This window comes from Cupressus sempervirens, chromosome 10 (genome assembly GCF_028749045.1).
Source record: "Cupressus sempervirens isolate cs-2001-9-10 chromosome 10, ASM2874904v1, whole genome shotgun sequence".
Lineage (NCBI taxonomy): Eukaryota > Viridiplantae > Streptophyta > Pinopsida > Cupressales > Cupressaceae > Cupressus > Cupressus sempervirens.
The window spans coordinates 34,246,750-34,271,097 of record NC_143127.1 but is presented as its reverse complement, the minus strand read 5'-3'; the positions used below and the strand labels follow the sequence as shown (position 1 = coordinate 34,271,097).

The 24,348-nt window shown below is 38.9% G+C and overlaps 1 protein-coding gene across 1 annotated transcript in view; it reads right to left on the bottom strand.

The window, feature by feature from the left end:
* The window catches only part of LOC149532428 (Early-responsive to dehydration stress protein (ERD4)), a 416,579-nt gene that overhangs the window by 169,386 nt on the left and 222,845 nt on the right, over positions 1 to 24,348 (bottom strand). The window lies entirely within an intron of this gene.

Below are 24,348 nucleotides of genomic sequence, written 5' to 3'. Positions count from 1 at the left end.
CTCTAGTATTGGTTCCAACACATCTAATGGTGCTTAAGTTGGCATCAAACCCTTTAGTGTTACCTTGACTCCCTTATTGAACAATATTACCTTAGAGAGAATGTGTGAGGAAATAATTAGGCTCTAAAAACCACCTTGGGAACTTGTCACTACTTTTGAGAACTCGTTTATTTTCTGCTCTGGATGGCTCTCTTCCTCCTTTCTTAGACTTTGTTGGGGAATCAACTACATTTCGAGTAATGACTAGCCACGACTTTGTTGACTTATATCTTGGCTTTGCAAACAATGCATTATTTTCATTTGTTGGATGAAGACGAGGCTTTCAAAACTATAATATGTCCCAAAAAGGGTTTTGAAACCTTTTCCATCTTCTGTCCATTGATCCTTCAAAAGGCTTTCTTCTCAACATACTACATGCTTTCAAGAACCATATTAGAAACTAGTTTCAGTTCTGAAACTAAGTTTTCTCTCAAGGACCAAGATATTTCTTAAAATTTAACGACCAATATCATCTATAGGCATTATCAAATCAACAATAATGAAAACCAAAAGGAAGGATGTGGAAACTAACCACTTGTTTGAAAAAGCAAAGGTTGCAACTACCTATATAAAACCTGACCAAGTTCTAGTTACTGTAATGTTCCCAAATGGTTTCGATAATGTTCCTGAAAGTTTCCGAAATTTCTCGAATGGTTTCAGAGACGCTCCCGTGCTACGCAGTCACGGCCCGTGTTGCACAGCCTCAGTTGCCCGTGCTATGTAGCTACTGCCTGTGTTGTGCGACCACTTTCTCGAACAGTTCTGGAGATGCTCCTATGCTGTGCGGCCTCAACTCGTGCTACATGGCCTCAGTTGCCCATGCTGTGCAGCTACTGCCTGTGCTATGCGACCAATTTCCCAAATGGTCTCGGAGATGCTCCTGTGATCAGTTAAGTCAGAAGATGATATAGCCAAGAGTGTAGAATCAACAACATCACTAGTCTCTGTGCCCTCCAAGTCAAACATATCACAATGCTCAGCTGCAGCGCCCAACTCAGTTGAACCTGCCTCCGGTGGAAATGGACCAAATATGCCAATACTAGTGTCATGGACAGATATATCCTCATCTCCACTACCTCTATCAACCTCGACCATGGACATCCGCGGATCACCAGACACCACGGTCCATGATTGTACAGAATCTGGTAAAGACTGAAGTCGTTCTAACTCCATGGTTACTTTAGCTAAATGAAACTGTGACTCCTTGAAAGCCAACTGTGTACTCTCAAGAAACTCAGAAGTCACCTCGAGCTGCTGAGCAAGCTCACTCACCTCATCTTCCTTGACCAATAATGCGTCATATGCTGTACTGCCCCACTCCATAAGATAATCTTTGTCGGCTACCAACTGCATATAATTCTATCTCAAAATCTGGATAGCCTCCCATAAAGAGTGGATCTCTATCAAGGAAAGATAACTACCTCTTGCTCATCACTAGTAGGAGAACCCCATCCATAAACTGCTAACAACTGACGAACAACATCAAAATGCTCGCAAGTGATAGAAATGTCTCACTCACCAACTCTCAGCTGACTAGACACATGATTGTGCCGATTGGTCGAACTCCTATACTCTATCCCTGGTACACTGTCCAAAGGAGTAACCTCAAAATAGCTATCATCTATAATACTCAGATCCTGGGACTCTCCTGTAAACTCTGTCATCTCTGAGAAATCATCAACATGTGACCTCACTGTAAAAGAAAACTGAGTCCCTGCTATATGCACTAACTCGCAAACTGAGCTCACCTCAAGACAAAGCTTGTCCACATATCTCTCAGAATCCTGGAAAGCCAACTGAATACACACCAAGGAATTCTGAGTATCCTCCAGTTCATGAGAAAGCCGGTCAACCTCCTCCTCCTTCTTCAATGCATCTAAATAGATCCCTGCAAGATTAGGGAGATGATCGCGATCTGAAAGTAGGTGTATGTAACTTATCTTCATTGCCTCCATGCCTTCCTTGATCTATTGTAAGTTGTCACAAGAACCTGTTGTGACTCCTTTCTGTCTCTCCTGCAGTTGAATCATCCAAATGTGATTCTCAATCAATCCATGTATCCTATCATGATGAGATAAAGCCGTGACAATATTGTTGTCCCTTGTCTTCAACTAGCTTGCCAAACCAAGTAAAGAGCTACTAGCCTCTATCTCATGTGAAGAAGCATCCAATTGTGCTTGATACTCATTTTCTGCAAAGTCTTGAATGCTCACTTGCTAATCAAATGTACTATCCTCAAACATGACAGTATCCTCAACTGTTGTAACTTCATCCAGCCCAACTGTACTGGAATCACTATCTGTGTCAATCACACAATCCGGTGTGCCTATGATATCACCTTCTGATGCTACTGGCTCAACCTGCACAACATCTGTAACCCCTTCTGCCTGTGAAGATGATGCCGATAAACCATTACCTGAAGATGTGCTAATGTCTCCCTGTATCGAATTAGCATGTCTGTTAAACTCCTCATACAAGTTTCTGCCTGTCATAGGGAAGGTATGATCCTTAGGCCTATCAAAATGTTCAATCAGTCTCTCCGTAAACTCTACATATGAGGTAATGTGTGCATGACCCATAGTGACCATACCATGATGACACCACTTGTGTGCTAACCCATCCAGGTGAATTGCTGCATACTTAATAGTTTCTTCCTCAGGCATAGGGTTCATTTGAAAGTATGTGTCAAGATTTTGAACCCAAGCTCTTGCTGTAGACTTCCCCGAGCCATCATAATATGGTAACTAAAGTTTCCCTACTTTCTTCCATAACTCATAGCTCTAGTTCTTGTCATGTCCACGTGGCATATGCTTCATCCGCACATCTATATACTCCCTAAAGGTAATTGCAGCAGTAAAATCTGGACCTCCAGCTTCCCAATCTCTCCTTAACTGGTCCTGTATATTAGTGATCTAGGGCTCTAGTATGGGCTGCTTTGGGGCTCTAGGAGGAAATGTGGGAATCATGGGCCTTGAACTCACTGTCCTAGTTTGTTGGGGTGCATGACCAAAATTGTTCCCAACTTGTTCGCCTCCATTATGTGTCCCATCCTGATTATTACCATTCTGATTATTTCGTCCACCCACATTAGCATTCAACCCCATTTGACGAGCCATCATCTGCATCATAAGCTCCAATCTCTGACTCTATTCCTATGCTTTCTGCTCTGCTAATCGTTGTCCCTGTGCCAAAGTGTCCAATATCTGTAAGAATCTTTCCTTTCCCTGATTCGGATTGATATACATGTTGTCAAACATTTTTTTCTTTCTATCTAGCTATTCCAAATAAGACCTCCACAGGATGGCAAGACTTATAACTCTGACACCACCGTAATGGGCCTCCTCAAATCTGCTCTCAAAAATGCTGATGAAAGCTCAAGGAATTTCATCAAACAATTCACATGCAAAGGACGTATGACTGATATAGTATTTCAACTGGCTTTAAATGACTCTTTTTCAATTTGCATCAATGAGAATCTTGTGCTAGAAGACTCCAAATGGACTACACAATGGCCTAACATGAGTGTGCTAATAATTTTGACAATATTCAGTGCATATATATGATCTAAGCATGAGAAATGAACATCTACAGCCAACTGGCATTTTTACAAACAGTTGGTATGCAAACTAACTAGCTAATAAATAATGATATTGAATTGCTTAAATGACACCAGCAATTATTATCTTCTTAATTTTCAATGAAATTTCTAATACAATGCTCATGAAATATGGCCAAGACTTTTGGCATTTACATGGATTACAAAATGATAATGCTGATATAATGCACACTTACAGCTGAAACTTATAACACCTAAAAAGCAATACTAATAAAGGAACCTGGTTGTAGATGGCTGTAATAATTTTCTTCAATGCTGCCCCTTCTGCTTTGCTTTTTCCGATTTGCTTTTTTGAACTGCTTTTTCGGATCTGCTTTTTGAACTGCTTTTATGGACTACTTTTTCAGCTTGCTTTTTCGGTTCCGCTTTTCCGGATTGCTTTTACGGATTGCTTTTTTAGCCTTCTTTTTCGAACTCTTTTTCGTATCTGCTTTTTCGGATTGCTACTATGTTGAATCTCAAGACCATATCTTTCAATGGTGTCAATATTTCCAGCTTGAAGGGATTTCGTCCTTCAAACTATTGAGACATAATCTCCAAAAACAAATTCAATTTCTTTGATATTTCCAAGCATACTTAAAAGAAGCTCTTCCATTTCTTTTAGAGTGTTCTCACAAGGGCTCCATCCTTCGTTTTCTCAATGTGGGATAAAACATAACTCCCTCTATGTAACTTATGTCTCCAATGTGTTATAAAATAAAGGGGACTCTTTTAATTTAAATATTTCCCACAAACTATAGTCTATGCATTAATAAAGTTAAATATTTAAATTTAACTTTATAAAATAGCTTTATCAATGCATAACAAATCTTATCAGTGATAAAAAAGTCTTCTTGTCGATTTTAAACAATTACCATCGACATATCTTTGCCACTGGATGTCCGCCCATGCCCAAGATGACTCACTATAAATAGTAAGTATGCCCAAAGTTGCCTCAAAACCCCTCAGAAAAAACCTGTAGCTGAAACTATCTAGACCAAATGGCCTCTAAGTCTCATTAATGTCTTGGTTAGTCTACGGGACCGTGGGGAAATAGGCTAACGACAACATCATGCTATGAATGCTAAAAAGGGGACATTACAAGTATAGAGTCATCTTTAGCATTTAGAAAACTGAACGTTCTCAAAAAATTTTAAAAAAAACAAACTGAAAACATTGCTGAAATAAACACCTCACCACACCACACTGAAAACTGAAATTGAACACTAAAAACTTAAAGCTGAACTGAAAAACAAATCTGTTAGTTGCCATAGGATCCCGTAGCCGTTCGTTTTGATAACCAGGATGGAATTGTATCACAGCAAAGAGATAAACATGGTTTCTTTTCTAATCTCTTTTCTATGATGAAACAATTGTATCATGGTTGTGAGGGCTGATGGCTACTGGCTACTATGACACCTAGCAGATTTGGCTGAAAATCTACTAAAAAACAACTACAAAACATGAACTAGTAAGCTTGAATGTGTACCTTGCATCATAACAGCAATGTGGTGTGTTATTTATGATTGTAATAGGGTGGTATGCTAGCTATTTTCATCTTGTATACAATGGTATATCAATCTAGTATGATGGTGGATAACACATCCTATTACTATTGTGGGACAAGATAATCATTCAAGTCAACCATAATTCAAAACCGGAATTTATACTTGTTGTTTTTTCTGAAAATATTTCAAAAGGATTTGTACCAGCAATATGCCTAATTGTTCTCTGATTTTCTTACAACTAAATGGCTGAAAATTACACCATGTCATCATTAACCTGTTATGAACCCATGAGGTATATATGATTTAGGGGATTGGAACTCATTCCATGCTTTGTGTGATATGTATCACGTGTTGATGGCAAATTGATGATGATGTGTTGTAGTTTCCAGCTTTATTACTAACAACTAACATGCTGAAACTTGAATCTAAATGTGCTGAAACGACACTTATTGAAATCTAAAAAATAAATCACACCTCTACTCTAATGTGCTAAAGCACTTCTTGTAATCTGAAAAATACCTCAAAAGCACCACTTGAGGTGAATCCCATTAACCAAAATTTTTAACTCCTCTCCTTCAAGTGTAGATAGATGGAAAGCATTATGTTGCGTGGTTCCAGTTATGATGTACGGACCAGCCCACATGGCATCAAACCTCATATGCTTTCCAGGCCTACTTTTCAATTCATCCCATTTTAATACCACGTCTCCTAGCTGAAAATCTTTTGGAGATGCTTTCTTATCAAACATCTTCTTCATCCGAGCTTGATGATGCTCAATTGTTTGTAAAGAATCTCTTTTTTTCTCTTCTAATTCAGCGAGTTGGTCCAACCTTACAGTCATAAGCTCTTCATCAATCATATCTAACTAATGCATAAAATCTAAAGCTGGAAACTCAACTAAAACAAGTAATCTAGCTTCTTTACCCTAAACCAGTGTATAAGGAGACATACCAGTTGATCTTTTAAGAGTTATTCTATCAACCCACAGTGCTGATTTCAACTTTTCGTGCCAAGAACGCTGATTCCCTTCTAATATTCTCTTTATTATACGAATCAGATTCTTATTGGTGGATTCAGCTTGCCCATTACCCTGTGGGTAGTAATTTGATGAAGTATTCAAATACACACCCTTCATAACAACCCATTCAACAATCTTATTTCCTACGAATGCAAGTGCGTTATCTGAAATAATTGAATCTGGTATACCAAATCTGCAAACTAAATCCTCATAAAAATTTAAACAACAGTCTCATTTGCATCTTTAAGAGCTACCGTTTCAGTCCACTTGGTAAAATAATCAGTGGTTGTCAATACCCATTTATGACCTGCACTTGATGGTTGGTTAATGACGCAAATAAAGTCTAAACCCCATTTCATGAATGACTGGTCCACTTGAATAGGCTATAAAGGCATTGCTGATAACTTCTGTTTACCTGTAAAGATTGAACATTGCTTGCATTTTCTTACCCAAAGATGTGCGTACTTAAACACACATGGCCAATAATAGCCTGCCTTCATCACCTTAAGAGTTGTAGCTCTTGGTGAGAAGTGACCTCCAGCTGGCCCTTCATGGAATTGATGCAAAATATGCTCAACCTGATCTCGTTTAATACAGCTCAGCAATACACCCTGCAGATCTTTCTTGAATAAAATACCATTCATCAAACAGTAAGGAATGACTTGTAATCTGTAATACCTTCGTTTTGACCTTTTCAAACCTTTAGGACAACGTCCTGTTTGCAAGAATCTTGTCATATCTTCCACCCAATCATTCTAAATATCGTGGATAGCAAGCTATTCCTCATCTAACATGGTTAAAACAACATTATCATCATGATTTAAATCATTATTCCCATTTCCAGCAAGCTGTTCACATAATCCCTTACCTCTAACCAGCTTGGCTACATTGATTTCAATGTCGTATTCCATGGCTTTCGTAATCCAACCTGCTCTTTTAGTATTCAGATCTGTATTGAGCAGGAAATCCTTAACAAAATGATGAGCAACCATTATTTTGATCTTATTATTCGAAAGCATGTACCTGAACATTTTCAAACTTCTAATAACAGAAAGAACATGCTTTTCAACAAAAGAATAATGCAGTTCATAATCTTTAAGCCCTTGGCTGAAAAATGCTAATGTCTGTTCAAAACCTTCATCATTCTATTGTACTAACATAGCAGCAATAGAATCAATGTTTCCATAAGTATATAATATGAAATCTTTAGAGAAATTTGGATTTAACAATGTGGGAGCAACAGCTAATGCTTCTTTTATCAGCTCAAAACTACGTTTACCTTCCTTTGTCCAGCTAAAAACCATACCTTTTCTAAGCATAGCTGTTAATGGGATCAATAATTCAGCAATATTTGGAATAAATCTCCTCACAAAGTTGATCCTACCTAAGAAACTTTGCAGTCCCTTTTTATGTGCTGGAAATGGTAGAGTGAGAATTGCACTTACTCTTTACGGTTCTATAGTAATACCCTCTTTAGATACAATAAATCCTAACAGTTTTCCTTTATGAACAGAAAAAAAAACTTTTCTTAAGATTCAAACATATACCATATTCCCTACATCTCTCAAATATTACCTTTAAGTGCTGAAAGTGATCTGTTGCATTCTTTGAAAAAATAGTAATGTCGTCAAGATAAACCAGCACAAACCTATACATTAAATTCAGGAAAGCTTTACCCATTGTTTTATGAAAAGTTGCACCTGCATTTGACAAGCCAAATGGCATCTTTTGATAAGCCATAGTGCCCCATTTGGCAGTAAACGTTGTTTTAAATCTGTCCTCTTCGACCAAAATTTGATTGTAACCAGAAAAACCATCCAGTAATGAGAAACGTTTGTTAGCCGACTGGATGGGTCCGGCAGTGTTTCTGTAGCCGACGGATTGACTGTCATCGGTGTTTTGTATTTTGTAGCCGACGGATAAATAGTTTGTAGCGGATAGAATATTTGTGGCCGACGGACTCCTTCGGGAAGGTTCAGCGGTAGTATTTATATCCCGTCTGGGATCATTGTAAATAATCATTCATCTGCTATTGTGAATATTATGAAGCCTAATGTATGTTCTGGCATATGCGAATATTATTTTGCTATTATTGTCTGTATGCGTTGATTTCTTTACCTGTACGGTAAACATTTGGCGTCGTTGCCTTATGAACCTGGAAGGTGGGAGGAATGAAGATTAATGCCAAATCAGCTTAACAAGGATCGGAATAAGATCAAGGGAAAAGATGGAATCCGTACTGCGCAAGAGAATTTAATTCTGGCACAGCAAGCCGAACGCCGACGGAGATTTCAAAAGATTGCTGATGGAAATCAAAGCGCGGAGGAATTGTTGGAGGAGACTCGGCAACAGGTGGAATTGGTGGAAGAAGCACGGGAGGAGTTCTTGAATTTTGTTCGCCGAGAGAATAAAATTCAGACGGAAGAGCATCAACTCGCACGACTCGCAGTGCCGAGGGAGCACGAGCGTGGAGTGACCTCTTCGTCCGGGATAGACTTCTGAGGGAAACAACTTCAGAAGATCCTTCTTCTTCACCAAGGATCGAAGCTGTCGAGACCTCCAGTGTGGGAGAGCTGTCCGCCGGTGTAGGAGAGCAGTCCGCCCGTGTGGGAGTGCAGACCACCGGTGTGGGAGTGCAAACCTCCGGTGTCGGAGACCAGTCCGACGGTGTGGGAGTGCAGACTGCCGGTGTGGGAGACCAGTCCGCCAGTGTGGGAGTACAGACTGTCGGTGTGAGAGACCAATCCACCAGTGTGGGAGTGCAGACCTCCGGTGTGGGAGTTCAGACCTTCGGTGTGGGAGTGCAGACCTCCAGTGACAGTGCAGACCTCCAGTGTTGTGATGGCGGGACCCAAAGAAAAGCTGCCGAAATTTGAAGGCGATGGTACAGCCGACCCCATCCGACATTGTAAGACATGTGAGACGAACTAGCGGGCAAATGGAATCATAGATGCCGATGAATGGGTAAGGCAATTTTCGGCAACCCTACGGGGTGTCGCGATTAATTGGTTTTCGGATATGAATCTGCAGAAGCTGGATACCTAGGATAACATTAAAAAGGAGTTCCTGGCGGAATTTAAACTCTTGCGGAATGATAATGAAATTGTAGCAGAGATTTTCAATACCAAGCAGGGGAAGCACGAAACTGTCCGAGTCTATGCCAGGAGATTAAAAGACTTAATAAACAAAATGGAAAGCAAGCCGGCGGACGGATTGCAGAAAAGGTGGTTTGTGAACGGCCTACACTCACAGTTGCGGAGGAAAATAAAAATTGTACCACAGTCGTCATATGTGGATGCTTATAACAGAGCACTGGACCTTGAAAGTGCACAGAAGACAAAGAAGAGAAAAACTAGCTCCTCTGACTCTGATGATGACGAATCTACTAGAGATGATAGCAGCGACAACGAAGGTAGTAGCAAAAAGGTTTGTGCCTTACAGAAGGATATGGTTCGAATGATGGAGTTTAAAAATATGCAAAAAGAGCCAAAAGGCAGTGAGCTGTGGTGCACGGACTGTAAGACCGACAGTCATACTAAAGGATTGTGTCCAAAGAACCAATTTTGTGACATTTGTCAGATCATGGGCCATTCGACAAAAGAGTGCCCCTTTAATATGAAGACAAGAGCATCTCCGCAGGTGTTTCTCACATAGGAGGCTTCTCCGTCGGGTAGTAGCGGAAACACGAATACCGTCAGTGCTACATCCGGAGGATACAGGAATAATAGCAAAGGGCAAAATAACAACAATACAAATAATAACAATAATAATGGAAGCCGAAGTCGAACTCAGTATGATGCAAATGGACGGCCGATCGTTCAATGCCGAGCATGTAATTTGTGGGGTCATTTTGCGCGGGATTGTACAGCGGAAAACACACCGAAATTATTATGCAGATGGTGCGAACCCGACGATCACGAAGATTCCAAGTGTCCAAAGGCTGGAGTAAACTTGATCACTGTTGGCACAGATGTAGAGGAGGTTCTGGCAATTACACGGAGGCAAGTGGAGGAAAAGAGAAAAGTGGGGGAAGCGCAGGCGAACATTGCAAAGGCATCGTCAACGGAGACATCTCAGTTGAAGGATATCACCGGCACCTTGGCAAGGAACTCCGCAGAACAAAACATTATACGACAGATCTTACAAACGCAGATACCGGTCAAGATAAGTGACCTTCTCACAATGCCCCGGTTACGAACGGCCATTTTGAATCATACACCGTTTCCGAAAGCACCGGAGGACACAGGAAAGGACAGTAGGGAAGTGATGACAACAGACCCAATGCTGCTGGCACTCACATCCGGACAGCATCCGACGGTTGTCGAGATGGGGATTTTGGAAAATGTTTTGACAGAGACAATTGTTGACGGAGGGTCCAGAGTGAATGTCTTACCGGAGGATACCTAGAAGAAGTTAGGGAAGCCGACGCTGTGGCCACCTACATTTCAGTTGCTCACGGCAGACCAACATGGAATCAAACCGTTGGAAATCTTGAAAGCACAACCGGTAACAATTGGTAAGCAACCATTTTTATTGGATTTCGTAGTCATTCCATTGAAAAGAGCGCCCCGCGGACAGAAAGGCCCACGGACAGAAAGGCCCGCAGACTGAAAAGTCCCGCAGGCAACTACCTGTCCACGGGCAGAGAAAGTCCCGTGGACAACTGCCTGTCCGCGGGCAGAGAAAGACCCCACGGGCAGCAGCCTGTCCGCGGGAGTGGAGCAGAAGCTCCCTGCGGACAGTCTGTCCGCGGGTTGCTATAAGCCCACGGGCAGCTGTCCGTGAACACAAAAAAAATTTTAAGTCCTTTGCCAAGCAAAGCCCCACGGGCTTAAATACTTTATTTTTTTTGGGTTTTCTTCCTCTGAAGCCTCCAAACATCTCCTCCGCGTGGGCAGTCTTTGACAGTAAATAGGAAGGCCGCAGGCTTAAAAGAAAACTGTCTCACCAGAAGTCTCCGCCGGTAAAAGGAAGAGGATCGCGGGCATAGAACTTAGTAAACTCCTCCGGCCAGCAGACTTCTCTACGGGAATACAAGATTTCGATGCGCTTTCTTGGGTTTTCTCTGTGCTTCAGTTGAACAACCTAACTGACGTCGGCATACGGGGGAAGGCTGTTCTCGGGCAGTTGGCCATCATTCTTTTGCCGATTGGCGGTTCTCAATTTGTGTGCTCGACAGTTTCCATCTAGCGGATTAGGATTTCTGCCAAGAGTTTCAAGAGGCACACTAATTTCGTCAGGAAGGAGAAATTGTATTTAAAAACAAAAAAAAAAAGACGACAGATTCAAGTTGTTCAGAATAAGTTACTGATGATACCAAAGGAAAGGGGACGCATCTGTAGTTGCCAGAAAGAGTGCAAAATCGGCAGATAATGACAGAAATGGTGTGTTCTGTGCATTTCTGTGTGGGTTGCGAAGTGTTAATTTGGTCTTGGCGGCGAGGGGCGCTGCCCCTCGACCCCGCCCTGTACGCTGCCCCAAGACCCCATGGGGGCGCTGCCCCTCGACCCCGCCGGGGGCGTTGCCCCCTGAACCCCCAGTCGTTGCGGATATCAGTCGTGGGAGTCTGACCAGTTGAGAAGAGTTAAAGTTGCTGCAGGCATGGACTTTTTGTGTACCAAAGGCAGTGGGAGCAAGTGTTGCTGTGAGGCTGTCTTGGTGGATGCGTAGAGAGCTCGGGAGGAGCTGATCATCCAGTTGGAGGCAGTGCAGCGACACTTGGCTCAAGGTACCGAGGAATTGAAAACAGAAAAAGCAGCACAGGTGGCTATCAAGGTCAGCTTGAGGAGACAGTATTGTGTTAGCAGAGGCTCCAGATGCAACGGGATGTGGAAGTGATGTGACAGAAGCAGATTTTTCTTGTTGTAGTCACGTTGTTAATGTATTTTGTTTGTTAATTTGTCTCAGATATTTTGTTAGTCGTCAGGAGACGACTTTTCTTTTTGGGGGGGATGGTGTTAGCCGACTCGATGGGTCCGGCGGTGTTTCTGTAGCCGACGGATTGACTTTCGTCGGTGTTTTGTATTTTGTAGCCGACGGGTAAATAGTTTGTAATGGATAGAATATTTGTGGCCGACGGACTCCTTCGGGAAGGTTTAGCGGTAGTATTTATATCCCATCTGGGATCATTGTAAATAATCATTCATCTGCTAATGCGAATATTATGAAGCCTAATGTATGTTCTGGCATATGCGAATATTATTCTGCTATTATTGTCTGTATGCGTTGATTTCTTTACCTCTACGGTAAACAACATTTTGAACTTGAAACAACTTGCAAGATTTGCTCTATTGAAGGCAAAGGATGTCTATCCTTCAATGAAGCTCTGTTTAAATCACAAAAATCAACACACAATCTAATTTCTCCATTTTTCTTCCTAACTGGGACCAAATTAGAAACCCAAGAGGTATGCTTCATAGGAAATATAATATTGATTTCAATTAATTTGTTCAACTCTTTGATCATAAGAGGTTCTAACTTGGGATTTATTGGCCTCTGTTTTTGCCTAACCGGTTTTACACCAGGTTCTAATTCAATGGTGTGTTGAGCAATATTAGGATCAAACACCTTCAAATCTGAATAATTCCATGCAATAATATCTTGGAATTCATTGCACAAATTAACAAAAGTTTGACGTTCTTCGAGGGCACATACCTTGCCAAGTTTGAGCTTCTTATCCTTTGCAACTTCAATCTCTTCATAGTGTTCTTCCTTGATCTACAAGCTAGATTTATCCTTTTCTAATTTATCATCAATATTAAAAATAGAATCTAAAGTCACCAAACCTTTACGCATCTTATTTGTCCTTAAACTGAATAATCTGATCCTCATATTGTTCCTATAATTTCTGCTAGTTAGGCTAAGAAAACTCAGCTTCTTCTCTTAAAAAATTAACAATATGCTGATCAGATTCAAAAACTTGCCAACTTTCAGCGTTATTTGGTATAGCACGTCTAACAACTTTTACATGATTTTTTCCTTTATTTTTGCTGATTTCAGAAAGAATATCATATTGTGTACCAATTTCAGCAAGTCTATCAGCATGTTTATTCTGATTTCTAGGTACAGATTGCAAATTAAAAGCTTTGAAACCTTCAACTAAATCCCACACAACATGCTTGTAACTTTTCAACAAATCATTTTAGTAGCATGGACACCTCTAACTTGGTTAACAATCAATTCAGAATCACCATAAACTTGCAAACAGCTGATACCTCTTTTTATAGCCCATTTTAATCCATTCACAAGCGCTTCATACTCAGCAACATTATTGGCACAACTGAAAGTAAATCTGAAAGAAGCATAGTACCTTTCATTTGCTGGTGAAATCAGCATACAACCTCCTCCCGCACCTGTTTTGCTACGTGAATCATCAAAAAATAACTTCCATACTTCATTACCTTGTTGTTCTATTTTTAAATCTGCACTTTTCATAACATTTGGCAGGAAATCACTAGTCACATGAATAACATAATTGCCCAAACTTGGTTCTTTAACCTATTGTTCTAAAATTTCAGTGTTTTCAGGAGCCCATTCATCCAATAATATGTCAGGAACATTGTCTATGGGTGTTTTGGACTCATAAACAACATTAATTTCCTCTTGATCAAATAAAACAGCTGTTGTATTATTTTCAGCAACAACAGTATTATGTTCAAGGCAATCTTTAGCAATAGGTTCAGATGGAATTGTCACCTTAGTACCATACCTAGTGTGGAAAAGTATGTGAGACCAATCAGCAGACACATAACCCCCTATTTTGGTAGTGAAATCACATGACAAACATATGGAAAAATATAGAGGTAAGCCAATGATGTATATATCCATGGGGATTGAAAACCTAGGACAAGCATGCAAGGTCAGATCCATGTTATACTTATAACTCCAATCATTTCAATAGTTGTCTCATCTAGCTGAACTACCACTTTTTCAATAGGTTCATATTTAAGGCCTAGCTGGTCAACAATCTTTTTTGGCATAACTGAGCTAGTGGCACATGAATCTATCATGCAATTATGAACAAGGTACTTGCCTATTATGACTGTAATGTAAAAAGATGGTGGCTTCACTATTTTGGATGGCTGTTGTGAATTATTAGCATTTGCAGCCATTAGAACTATAGGAGTTTGTTGTGCCAAAACATTATCAGATAAGATAAGTGACTGTAATGCTTCCTGTAACATATCTTTTTGACCTAGGAGTGCTAAAATGTCCCACATGGAAACAAGAACATTGAGTCTTCTTCATATGCTCAACAATATTAAAATTTTGGGTACTAACCTTTGACTGGTTTTTTGGTACAGCAGGCTCCTTCTACTATTGTGATGGCTATAAACTCATTTTTTGTGCTTAAGCTTGCTATCCTTTTTGCACATATTGCATTTTTTGTGCATTTGATGGTCTTGGTTGAGTGTTATCAGTATTGACCTGCTGTTGTTTTGTCTTTTCAGCTTGCTGTTGTTTTGTCTTTTCAGCTTGGGTCTTTGACCTTGTTCCCGCTGATATATGTCTCCAAGTCTGATTTTGATCAAAATTTGCTGCTATAACAGCCTCATCTTCAGTAAAGTTCATTAGAGTAGCATCCGAGTTACTTTGTTGTTGTGTTTGATCATGCTGAACTTCTCCTTGGTTCGTTGTTTGCTGTCTTTTCAGAACATCTCGTCTCCTTGCCTCAAGTGCATGCACACAATCAAGCCAATAATGACCAACGTTACAAGTGTTGCACCACTCCTCATCATGCGCATAGTTTTTTTGAGGAACAACTACTAATTCTTTAGAATTACTAAGAGTTGCATAGTTGTAAGGTTGGTTGGTCCTTTGACCATAATTTTTTTGTTGTCCTTGAGGTTGCCTTTGCTGATTTGATGCTGAAGCTTGATTGAATTGTCTATTTTCCTGATAGGAAGCTTGATTAGGCCTATTGTATTGACCTTGTTGTCTCTTTAAATTCGTTATCTCATTCCCATAAGTCTGCAATGTTCTCATCATACTGTCACTTTTCTCAATTAAGTCTTGATTTTGCTCTTTTAGCTCTCTAATAGGAGCTGTAGCAGCGTGTTCTTCTGCTGCAACCTACACATTAAATGCTGGTAATGCTAGCATAGGTGGAATTACAGCTAACGGTGGTACAAAAGTTGGTACAATCTGCTGTATTTCTGTAGAATATGGCATTGGAGGCCTAGGAGGTAGCTTGCCAGCTTGTATTAAGTTGTTTTCAGCTCTTACAGCAATATTAAATGCATCTGGCAAAGTACATGCTCCCATGGATTGTACCATAACTGAAATATCACTGTTAAAAGCCTTTAAATAAAATAAGAATGCATAATCATTAGAAGGCTTAACAGATGTTGGAATTCTATTCCATGTTAGCTGAAAATGAAAATTAAAATCAAAAATATGTTCATTAGGATGCCTTTTAATGGCAGTCAACTGTTCAACCAAGGAAAGATTATCAAACATATCTTGAAACTTGCTAATTAACAAGGTTCCCAATGCGTCTCATGAAGCAATTGAATTTACCACTAAACTTTTGAACCACATTAATGCTTTACCTCTGAAAGAAGCTGCTAATAACTTCAAAGCCACATCTTCATGTTGAACTTGGTGTAACCCGCAAAGGGTAGCTATATCCTTGATATGTTCCACAACTGAAACATGATTTTCACCAGTAAAATATGGCACACTTTTCAATGCTGCTGGTGGAATATCATGATGAGTAGCAATTTGTAAAGGGCTGTCAGCATTAAAAGCTACAAATGGAAAATTTCGGGCCATTTGATGAATTGGTGGTACTCGCTGCTGCAATATAAATGGCAAAAAAGGTTGGGTGGGCTGATTTACCTTCCACTGATATGTTTTCAGACTCTTAACAGCAGCTGTAGCACCACTTGTGGATGCTGAAAAAACAAATTGATCCTTAGGTAATTCTTCAAAAATGGGTGCTTCAGGTTCAGAATGATCACAAACAATTAAATCTTCAAGAAAACCAATATCCTCAATTACTATCTCAGATTCTTTAGAATTTGTTGGCTGTTCTTCAATTGTAGGATATTCAAACACTGAAAAATCTGATCCAGATGGTGAAACGGACCTTCCCCTTGTAACAACTGGTGTCCTTCCTCTTATTGACCTCCTGGGAGCTCTTCTCATTAAAAAATACCAAAACTGCAACTGAATCTATGATAAACCTTTAAAACAAAGTCGCCAGTTGTTAATAAAATACCTTCAAATAGGTTGAAATATTGTTATTCACACCAAAATAGCAATAAAATATTGTAACTCAGAGAACTATGAAGCAGTTCATGGTCCCACCGGCCGTGCTAGTAAACTATTGTCAATCAAGATTGCGCCTATGGCGAGATTCAGAATCTAGCCATTCTACTGAAACATGGAAACTCTCTCGGGTGGTGGGTTGTCCTAAAACGAGAGATGAATCTCCGGAAGCTAGGCCGGTTCCTAAGTTGTGATCACCTAATCCTAAATTAAATGCGAGATAAGGCCAACAAATGAATAACAAGTAATGAAAATTAATCCTAAATGAGCTGATACACCAATGGTTTTGAATGTAACGTTAATCAAATCAGCACGAATTATTAAAGACAATTGATTCACAATACTCAGACAAACAAGTAATCACAAAAGTGTTTCTATGCAATGACCAAGATCTTTTGAAGGGGATACCTAGGTTTCACCAATTTTCTACAAAAAAACAATGATCACAAACATAGACCAATAATCACACGTATCAAGATTCAAATCTGCAATAAGGAACGTAACTAAAATGAAGGTGAACACAACATTAAAGTAAAAAAATTCACAATATTGCACAAGAATCAATGAGAAGGAACCACTGAATCTCTATAACCAATGCTGAAAAAAAATCTTTGCTACAAATGCCCTTACAATCAACTCAAAATCTACAATGTGCAAAAATCTGAATCCGAAAGGTCCCTCATAATGAGGTGAATTTACAATATATAGAAAAAATAACCCTAACTCAGATTCCAAGATCATGGCTAGAAAAAATCACCGAAAAATGATGAAAACTATGAAGAAGCCTCTGAAAATTGCTCTTAACCATCTATCCAACTGATAGATAACTCAAAAACTATCTCTACCTCTTCAAAATCATGCACAAAAACCCAAACTCGAATGCATTAAGTAACCCACAAATATAGCATATAAAACTGCTCCTAAAATAGGCTCTCAATATGAACTGCATGCATAACTAATCTTAACTGCTCCATAAACGGCTAAAAATAACACTCTATAACCCCATCACTGCATGAGAAATCGGAACTGTCCTTGGCCTCAAAAAATAGCTCCTTAGTTAGGTGTTAACTAAATGTCCCTTTCTTGGAGTTCAAAATTAGCTTTCCTACATCCTCTCCTTGCATTTAGGCATTAAAAATTTGAAAACTCTTATAATTTCCTTTAATTAATTAATAAAATCAATGGTCTTATAATTACGACCACTTGACATTAATTTTACAATCAAAACTCTCTTTTTATTATTATTTTAATTTAATATAAACGTGTTTATCATTACATTTTATCATTTTCTTTTAACATGTTAATATTAAATAAATATTATAAAGAAAATTATTTATTTTTAATTCTTTTATTTATATTAATATTAATATGTTTTAATTAACGTTATACTTGTTAATTTTAAAACATATTAGTATGAATATAATTAGAGGGAAATCATAAATTATAATCTTTATTAGTTAAATATGTATAAAATGATTTATATGTAATACCATTCATTATATACATATAAAACTAAATAAAAATAGAGTTTTGAAAAAACAAACAAAGGCCTAACTCCTATAACATGGACCCGAAATTTGATTTAAATATAGGAAAGGGCGAGTTAGGAAAATGCCTAAGGCAAAAAGAAGAGGTAAGTTTGTTATGTTTCATTTTTTGCTATTCTCGCATGGAGGAAGAAGAGGGTTTTGAAACCCTAACACCATGGATGAAGGTCTGCAATTTCTACTGCTGCTAGCCTTTGGATGCCATTGTTATACTTTGACCTTTCTATTTCATGCTCGCTGGTCTTGGTCTGCGGATTTCATTTTGGTTTTGTGCAGCATTGAGATGCCATATTTTCCTTGCTAGGCGTGATATATATGCCATTTTGGTTGAACGGCAGCCTGCAGATTTTCTATGCGAATTTTGTGCTATAGACATTTTTCTTCAGAGATTTCTTGCCGCCATATATCTATTCTTGGATGGGCACCATTTCTTGGGTTTTCTCAAGCTATTATTTCTTGTTTGCTGGTCTTGGACTACGGATTTCTACTGCTCCTAGCCGTGGTCATATTTTTGTTAGACGGCTTCTTGTATGTGAGCTTTATTTTGGACACCATGCTTGCAATCTGGACGTTTGCTGTTGGGTTTCATTCTTGGCACAAGTTATTGCTGATAATGTCATTTAGTGAGTTGATATTCACTCTCTTTTTTTTCTGATTATAACTCCATTTGGTAAAAATGTTAATGCTGTAGATGAACTTCTTTCATTGTTATCTGTTGGCTGTGATCTATGAAAACCTTCTTATTTTTATGGGTTTTAAGAATCTGTACCTTATTTTCAAAGTATACTACAACTAAGGCAGCAATAAGAAAAGGTCTTGTGTACATTATGTATCTCTACAAATCCCATTAATCTAGCATTCATATTTTAACACTTTGTTATGGAAGGTTATTGTTGGTTTGAAAGTGATTCTGGCTGCAAAAATTTGTTTCGTTGTCATGTCCCCTCTCTAGAGTCTAGTCTGACTAGCACAGTCATGAGAGTTGGCCTATTATTGGAGTCTCGTAGGCTAGCAGTGGTGGATAGTGACTCCTACTGAATACTCAATGACCAAATTTGGTTCTACAGTCAATTTGAGACCCAGTCAGAGAAGTTCCTTAATTTTAGAGATTTTCTTAAAGTTTAGGAGGTTGTGGCAGTGATCAGATTTGAGGCCCCTTAGAACCAATACACGGTTTCAATTTCAGGGTGACAGGGTATATTCCCTAGTTTCTAGGAGCATGCCTAGTTTTTAGAGATGAGACTGTCAGTTGGCCTAAATTGCCCGGCATCCGTCACAGGCAGGTGACAAGACCCGTTCACTGATTATTTGGCGAGTTTGGCTTTCCAATTGAATAAAAGGAAATATTTCCTAAGTATGTGTTTAAATAAATTAAAATAAAGCTATTTATAATATATATAGCTAATTGGAGTAATAAGGGGATTTTAGCTTCATCTAGTCAGACAAACATGTGTTATAGCTCGTTGGAAAGGTCTTGAATTATTATAGCTTATTTTTATCATCAGGAGACCTTCGAGCATCTAGAGCTATGTTATTTGAGAAAAATGGTGTTTTTCCTATACATAAAGGCTTTTTAATTAAGAAGATGTCATTTTATAATAAAGGGAAAGACATATTATCCCTTTAGGGTTCGATAGCCTTTGAGAGGGAGATAAAAGGAGATGTTGACTCATTCTTTCATTATCTTTTAGATCTTCATTCTTGGTATTTGTGATTTTTCTTTGTGGAGTGATTCTAGAGGACTGGGACACAAACCCTAGAGCTTGGCTATTGGAACACAAAACCCAATAGATGGTTTCAACAACATTCTATAGTGTTGTTTCAAAAATTGACAAAGATTGTTAAGTTCAGCGTTTGGGAGTGCTTGTGCATTGGACGTTGAGGGTCTTGTTTGGCATGTTGGGATCTTCTTGTTCCTTTGGCGTCACTATAGCAGCCGTACGATTGCCTTTCAGCTAGCACATGATTTGTTGGTTGGCTTACATCAGCCATCTCTACCCTTTGGGTGCGTGGCTAGTCCATTCTTGTAGCTGACATCGTCATTCCTTGTTTGTAAACACCGTTGTTGGCATATTGATTACATATCTTGCCTGGTACAATTTGTAGCTCTTTTGCTTGACTGAATATTATATTATTTGGTGCTGTTGTTAATTATTCTTTTACTTATATTTGGAAAATACAAAAAAAAATGTAACAATCTTTCTACAACTTCTGTCTAATTCTCTAAGACCACAAGGAAAGCACAAGAAAGTCTATTATTTTAATTGAAACTTATAAAAGTTCAGTGAAAGGATCCTTTTGGGATCTTTTAGTGGTATAAATATTAGAGCCTAAATCCTACCAACTTGTAAGGTTTCAGTGAAATTATCACAAGTTACAGAAAAGGGTTTGATAATTCATTTCAGCATTTGCCATCTATTTTTATATATCTTCTATGCATCCTGGTGGAGAAATACATAGGTTTTACGAGCACGGGAGAAACTAATGGCAAGCAGAGGCCACCAAAGATGCAGAGACACCAACTATGGGTGTTGCTGGTGATGGCATGCCTACAAAGACAGAGTAGAGAGATTTCATGAGAACTCTAATTTTTTCACAACCCAGGATAGTCCAGACACCGGACATATTAAAGGATACCCTAGAGTGGATGGAATTGGATAGGTGTGGAGGTAGACAAGAAAGACAGGGAAGGAACAAGTCAATTTCCATTGCGGGAAGCCATCGCAATGATTGATCCCATGTATGAGTAGAGAGCTCCATTCATTCCCATAGGCTAGAACGTCTACGTATTCCTGCTCTGGATAGACCATTATTGCCTCAGTTTGGGCAAGTTGAGCAGCTGACATAGGTGGAGCCACCTGAGGTTGGATTCCAAGATTCAGTCATGGTAGCTTCAGCTCAGTGGAGAGCCCTACCCCTAAAGGTTAGGGATGTTTTTCATTTTCCACTGGATTGTGCACAGCATAGAGATAACACCAAGTTCAAAGGAGATAGGGGCTACAAACAACAGTAGAACAATGACCTCAATAGAGCCACTCGGAAGTTCACACTAGCTACCTATGATGGCACAGGTGATACGAGTGCACGAGCTTGGGTGCACAAGCTAGATATCTATTTATCATTAAGACCTATGCCTGAGAGAGAGGCTATACAGTTTGCGGTTTTGTATTTAGACGAAGTTGCCTATGATTGGTGTCACCATGGATTGGTCACCCAGGATCACGCCATGGTTCACTCCTATGCTGAATTCACTGAGTGGCTCCTTGCTAGGTTTGATTGTAAAGAGAAAGCTTTACTACTAGGAGTTGGCACATATTAGGCGAAAAGGAGACGTGGAGTCTTTTGTGAATGAGTTCCAGCTTATTGCAATCATGGTTCTGGACATGTCTCATAGTCGTTGTGTGATGTTCATAGAGGGTTTGCAGGATAGATTGAAGGAACTAGTATGAGCATTCAAGCCAACCACCCTCAAGGAGGCCACTGATGTTACATTTAGACTAGACACCCCTCCTACTCCTTATCAAGAAGATAAGAAACCTTTTAGGGATTCTCGACCTCCCCAGAAAGCCAACACTTCCTAAGCCAAAGGGGAACCACCTTTTAAACCACCCAAGATGGACCAGGAGTCAGGGAATGAGTTGAGGTGGAAGAAACTATGCTTCTCCTATAAGGAGCCATGGGAGCCTGGACATTGTTGCCTTGGTAAAGGAAAGGTTCATTTGATAGAGGTGACATCTGAGAAAGGCGATGAGGAGATACCTGACACTAATACTGAGGATAGTCCAGAGGAGGTTGAGCAGGAACACCCACAGTTAGAGCTAGACACTCTGAAGCATTTGGCGTTAGCTAAAGTGACTATGGCTACTATCTCCAGTTATCCCATATTTCATGCATTTCATTTGAAAGGTACATTGAGAGGCCATCGGGTTATGAGCTTAGTAGACACAGATGCCACACACAACTTTATTGACCAGAAGCTAGCTAACAGACATGGGTTCCAATCTAAGAGTTTGTTGGTTTTAGAGTGAAGGTTGCAGATGATGTCATTTTGAGCTATACTCAGAGGATTCCTCAACTTAGCATCCAAATGGGGAACTATACTCTGACAGATGAAATTATGTGCTACTGCTGGAGGATTATGATGTAGTTTTGGGCATGCAGTGGTAACAGGGTATTGGGCGATACATCATTGACCACCACCACATGTAGCTACAGTTTCTTTCTGGAAGGAAGAAGACTATCTTGAAGGCAGCTTTAGAAGGTGGTCCTAAGAAGATAACTTCCTGCAAGATGGAGACTATCATTCGTCATGATGACATACATTGGGCTACACATTGTTTTGTGAAGTCCAAAATACCTACACCTTAGGATGGCAGGGCCTCCTTTCATGTAGACATACAGTCAATGATCGATCGGCATGGTCGTGTTTTTGATGACATACCTCCTAGTGTACCTCCTGATAGAGGTTTTGAGCATGGGATAGAGATGGAGGTGTTGTCCTGCATTTTGTCATCACAAAATGTTAGTAACTGCACGAAACTTTTTCAAGCTCGTTTCGTGTTTCTCTAAGCTTGAATTTAATTTTTAATTGTTTAATGTTGATCGATTGATCATTTTTTATTGTTTAATGTTGATCGATTGATCCATTTCAATTCAAATATCAAATTGTTTTACCGAAGGCCTTCGTCAAGTCTTTTTCGTTTTGCTTTCTATCAAGCCTTTGCTTGATTTTTGAAGCCTTCATAGTCCGTTCTTTACTTTTGAGTTTGCGTTTGGTTGTTTTTAATCTTTTGGTTTTACTCATGTCATGCCTTTTATTTTTACCTTCGATTCGATCTAACCTAGAGGTCAATCAGAGTTGTCAGTCAAGAGTTATGCTCATTTTAGTGTTTCAAAAGTGGACATTTTCGGTGCAACAGTACGAATTAAATACGATGTTATATTTTCAAATTGACATTCACTTTTTGAAAAATATAACATTATATTCAATTTTTGTTATATTTTTAAGTTTTACATTAAATTTATAACTTAAAGTGACTATAGTAGTGCACTTTATGTTATAATTTTAAGTTGAGTTACTTTTTAATTTTCACTTAAACTAACTATATAACTATATAGTTTCATATTAATTTTTGGTTTTAAAAATCAAATGCTTATTTAAATGTTACTTTAGGATGATGTTTATGTATTATATTTCATAATATGATAAATAAATATTGTTTATGACCCATTTTGTAACAATTTTTATAATTTTAAGTGAGTTAAATAACTTAAAGTCTTCATAAGTGGACATTTTATATGCAATAACATGTATAATCCATCAAAAGTGGACTTTTTACATGCCATTGCATATAAAGTTTACTTTGGTGGACATTTTTGATGTCATATCAAAACTTCTTCATAAGTGGACCTTTTTGATGCTATGACATGAAAAGTGAAGTTTTCATGTCTAAACATCTAAAAAGTGAGTTGCATTTCAAAATATGCATTCTCTTTCAAAAGGTCCGTTTTACCTGGATGCATATTTTAAAACATGCTATGCACCCAAAAAGGTTTGATTTTGATTTAAAGTCACATTTTAGAAAGTCAAAAAGATATCATTTTCACTTCCCATGTACTAACTTCTCCTTTTCACCAAAAGTGACTATAAAACTCATTATCTCACTTCCATTTTCCATTTCCATTCTTTCATATGCATTTGCACTTTCATGAGCAAATACATGTTTTTGCATCTTTCCATGCTTTCCATCTTGACCTTCATTTGCACACATGTGAAGTGTATTCTTCACTCGCGCTCGCATCTCATTTCACCCTTCACCTCCCGTTACATGTTGCATTTACATGTACTCATTTTTTATATAATAATGCCTTGAAAACACTAAGTCACATTTCAAATCAGCAATTTTCACTTGCACGCATTCCCATGCATTTCACCTTCACGCATTCTCATTCCATTTCATTTTCCATTTTCTCACTTTCATTACACTTTCCATTCACTCCATTCTGTTTTCCGTTCCATTGCATATCCATATGCTTTCTCTTTGAAGTCGTTTTGACGGATTTGTGAAGTCTCCAATCCATTTTCAAATCTTTGTTGCTGATCCGGATTTCACTTGTATGGAGATCCCTTCTGATGATGTATTTATGTTTTGGAATTTTTGTGTTGCAGCGCAAGCACAAGATATGTCCTTGCCATCCAAATCCAAAGGCAAAATGAAATATCAATATGATAAAGAATTGGCTCATGAAACTCCTTCAATCATATCTATTCTAGATAACGTGTTGGACACTAAGATTGGTCATGTGGACATGGCTGATTTTCTACAAAGAGTTGAAGCTCCGGCTAGTCATGAAATGAAGTGCATTAAG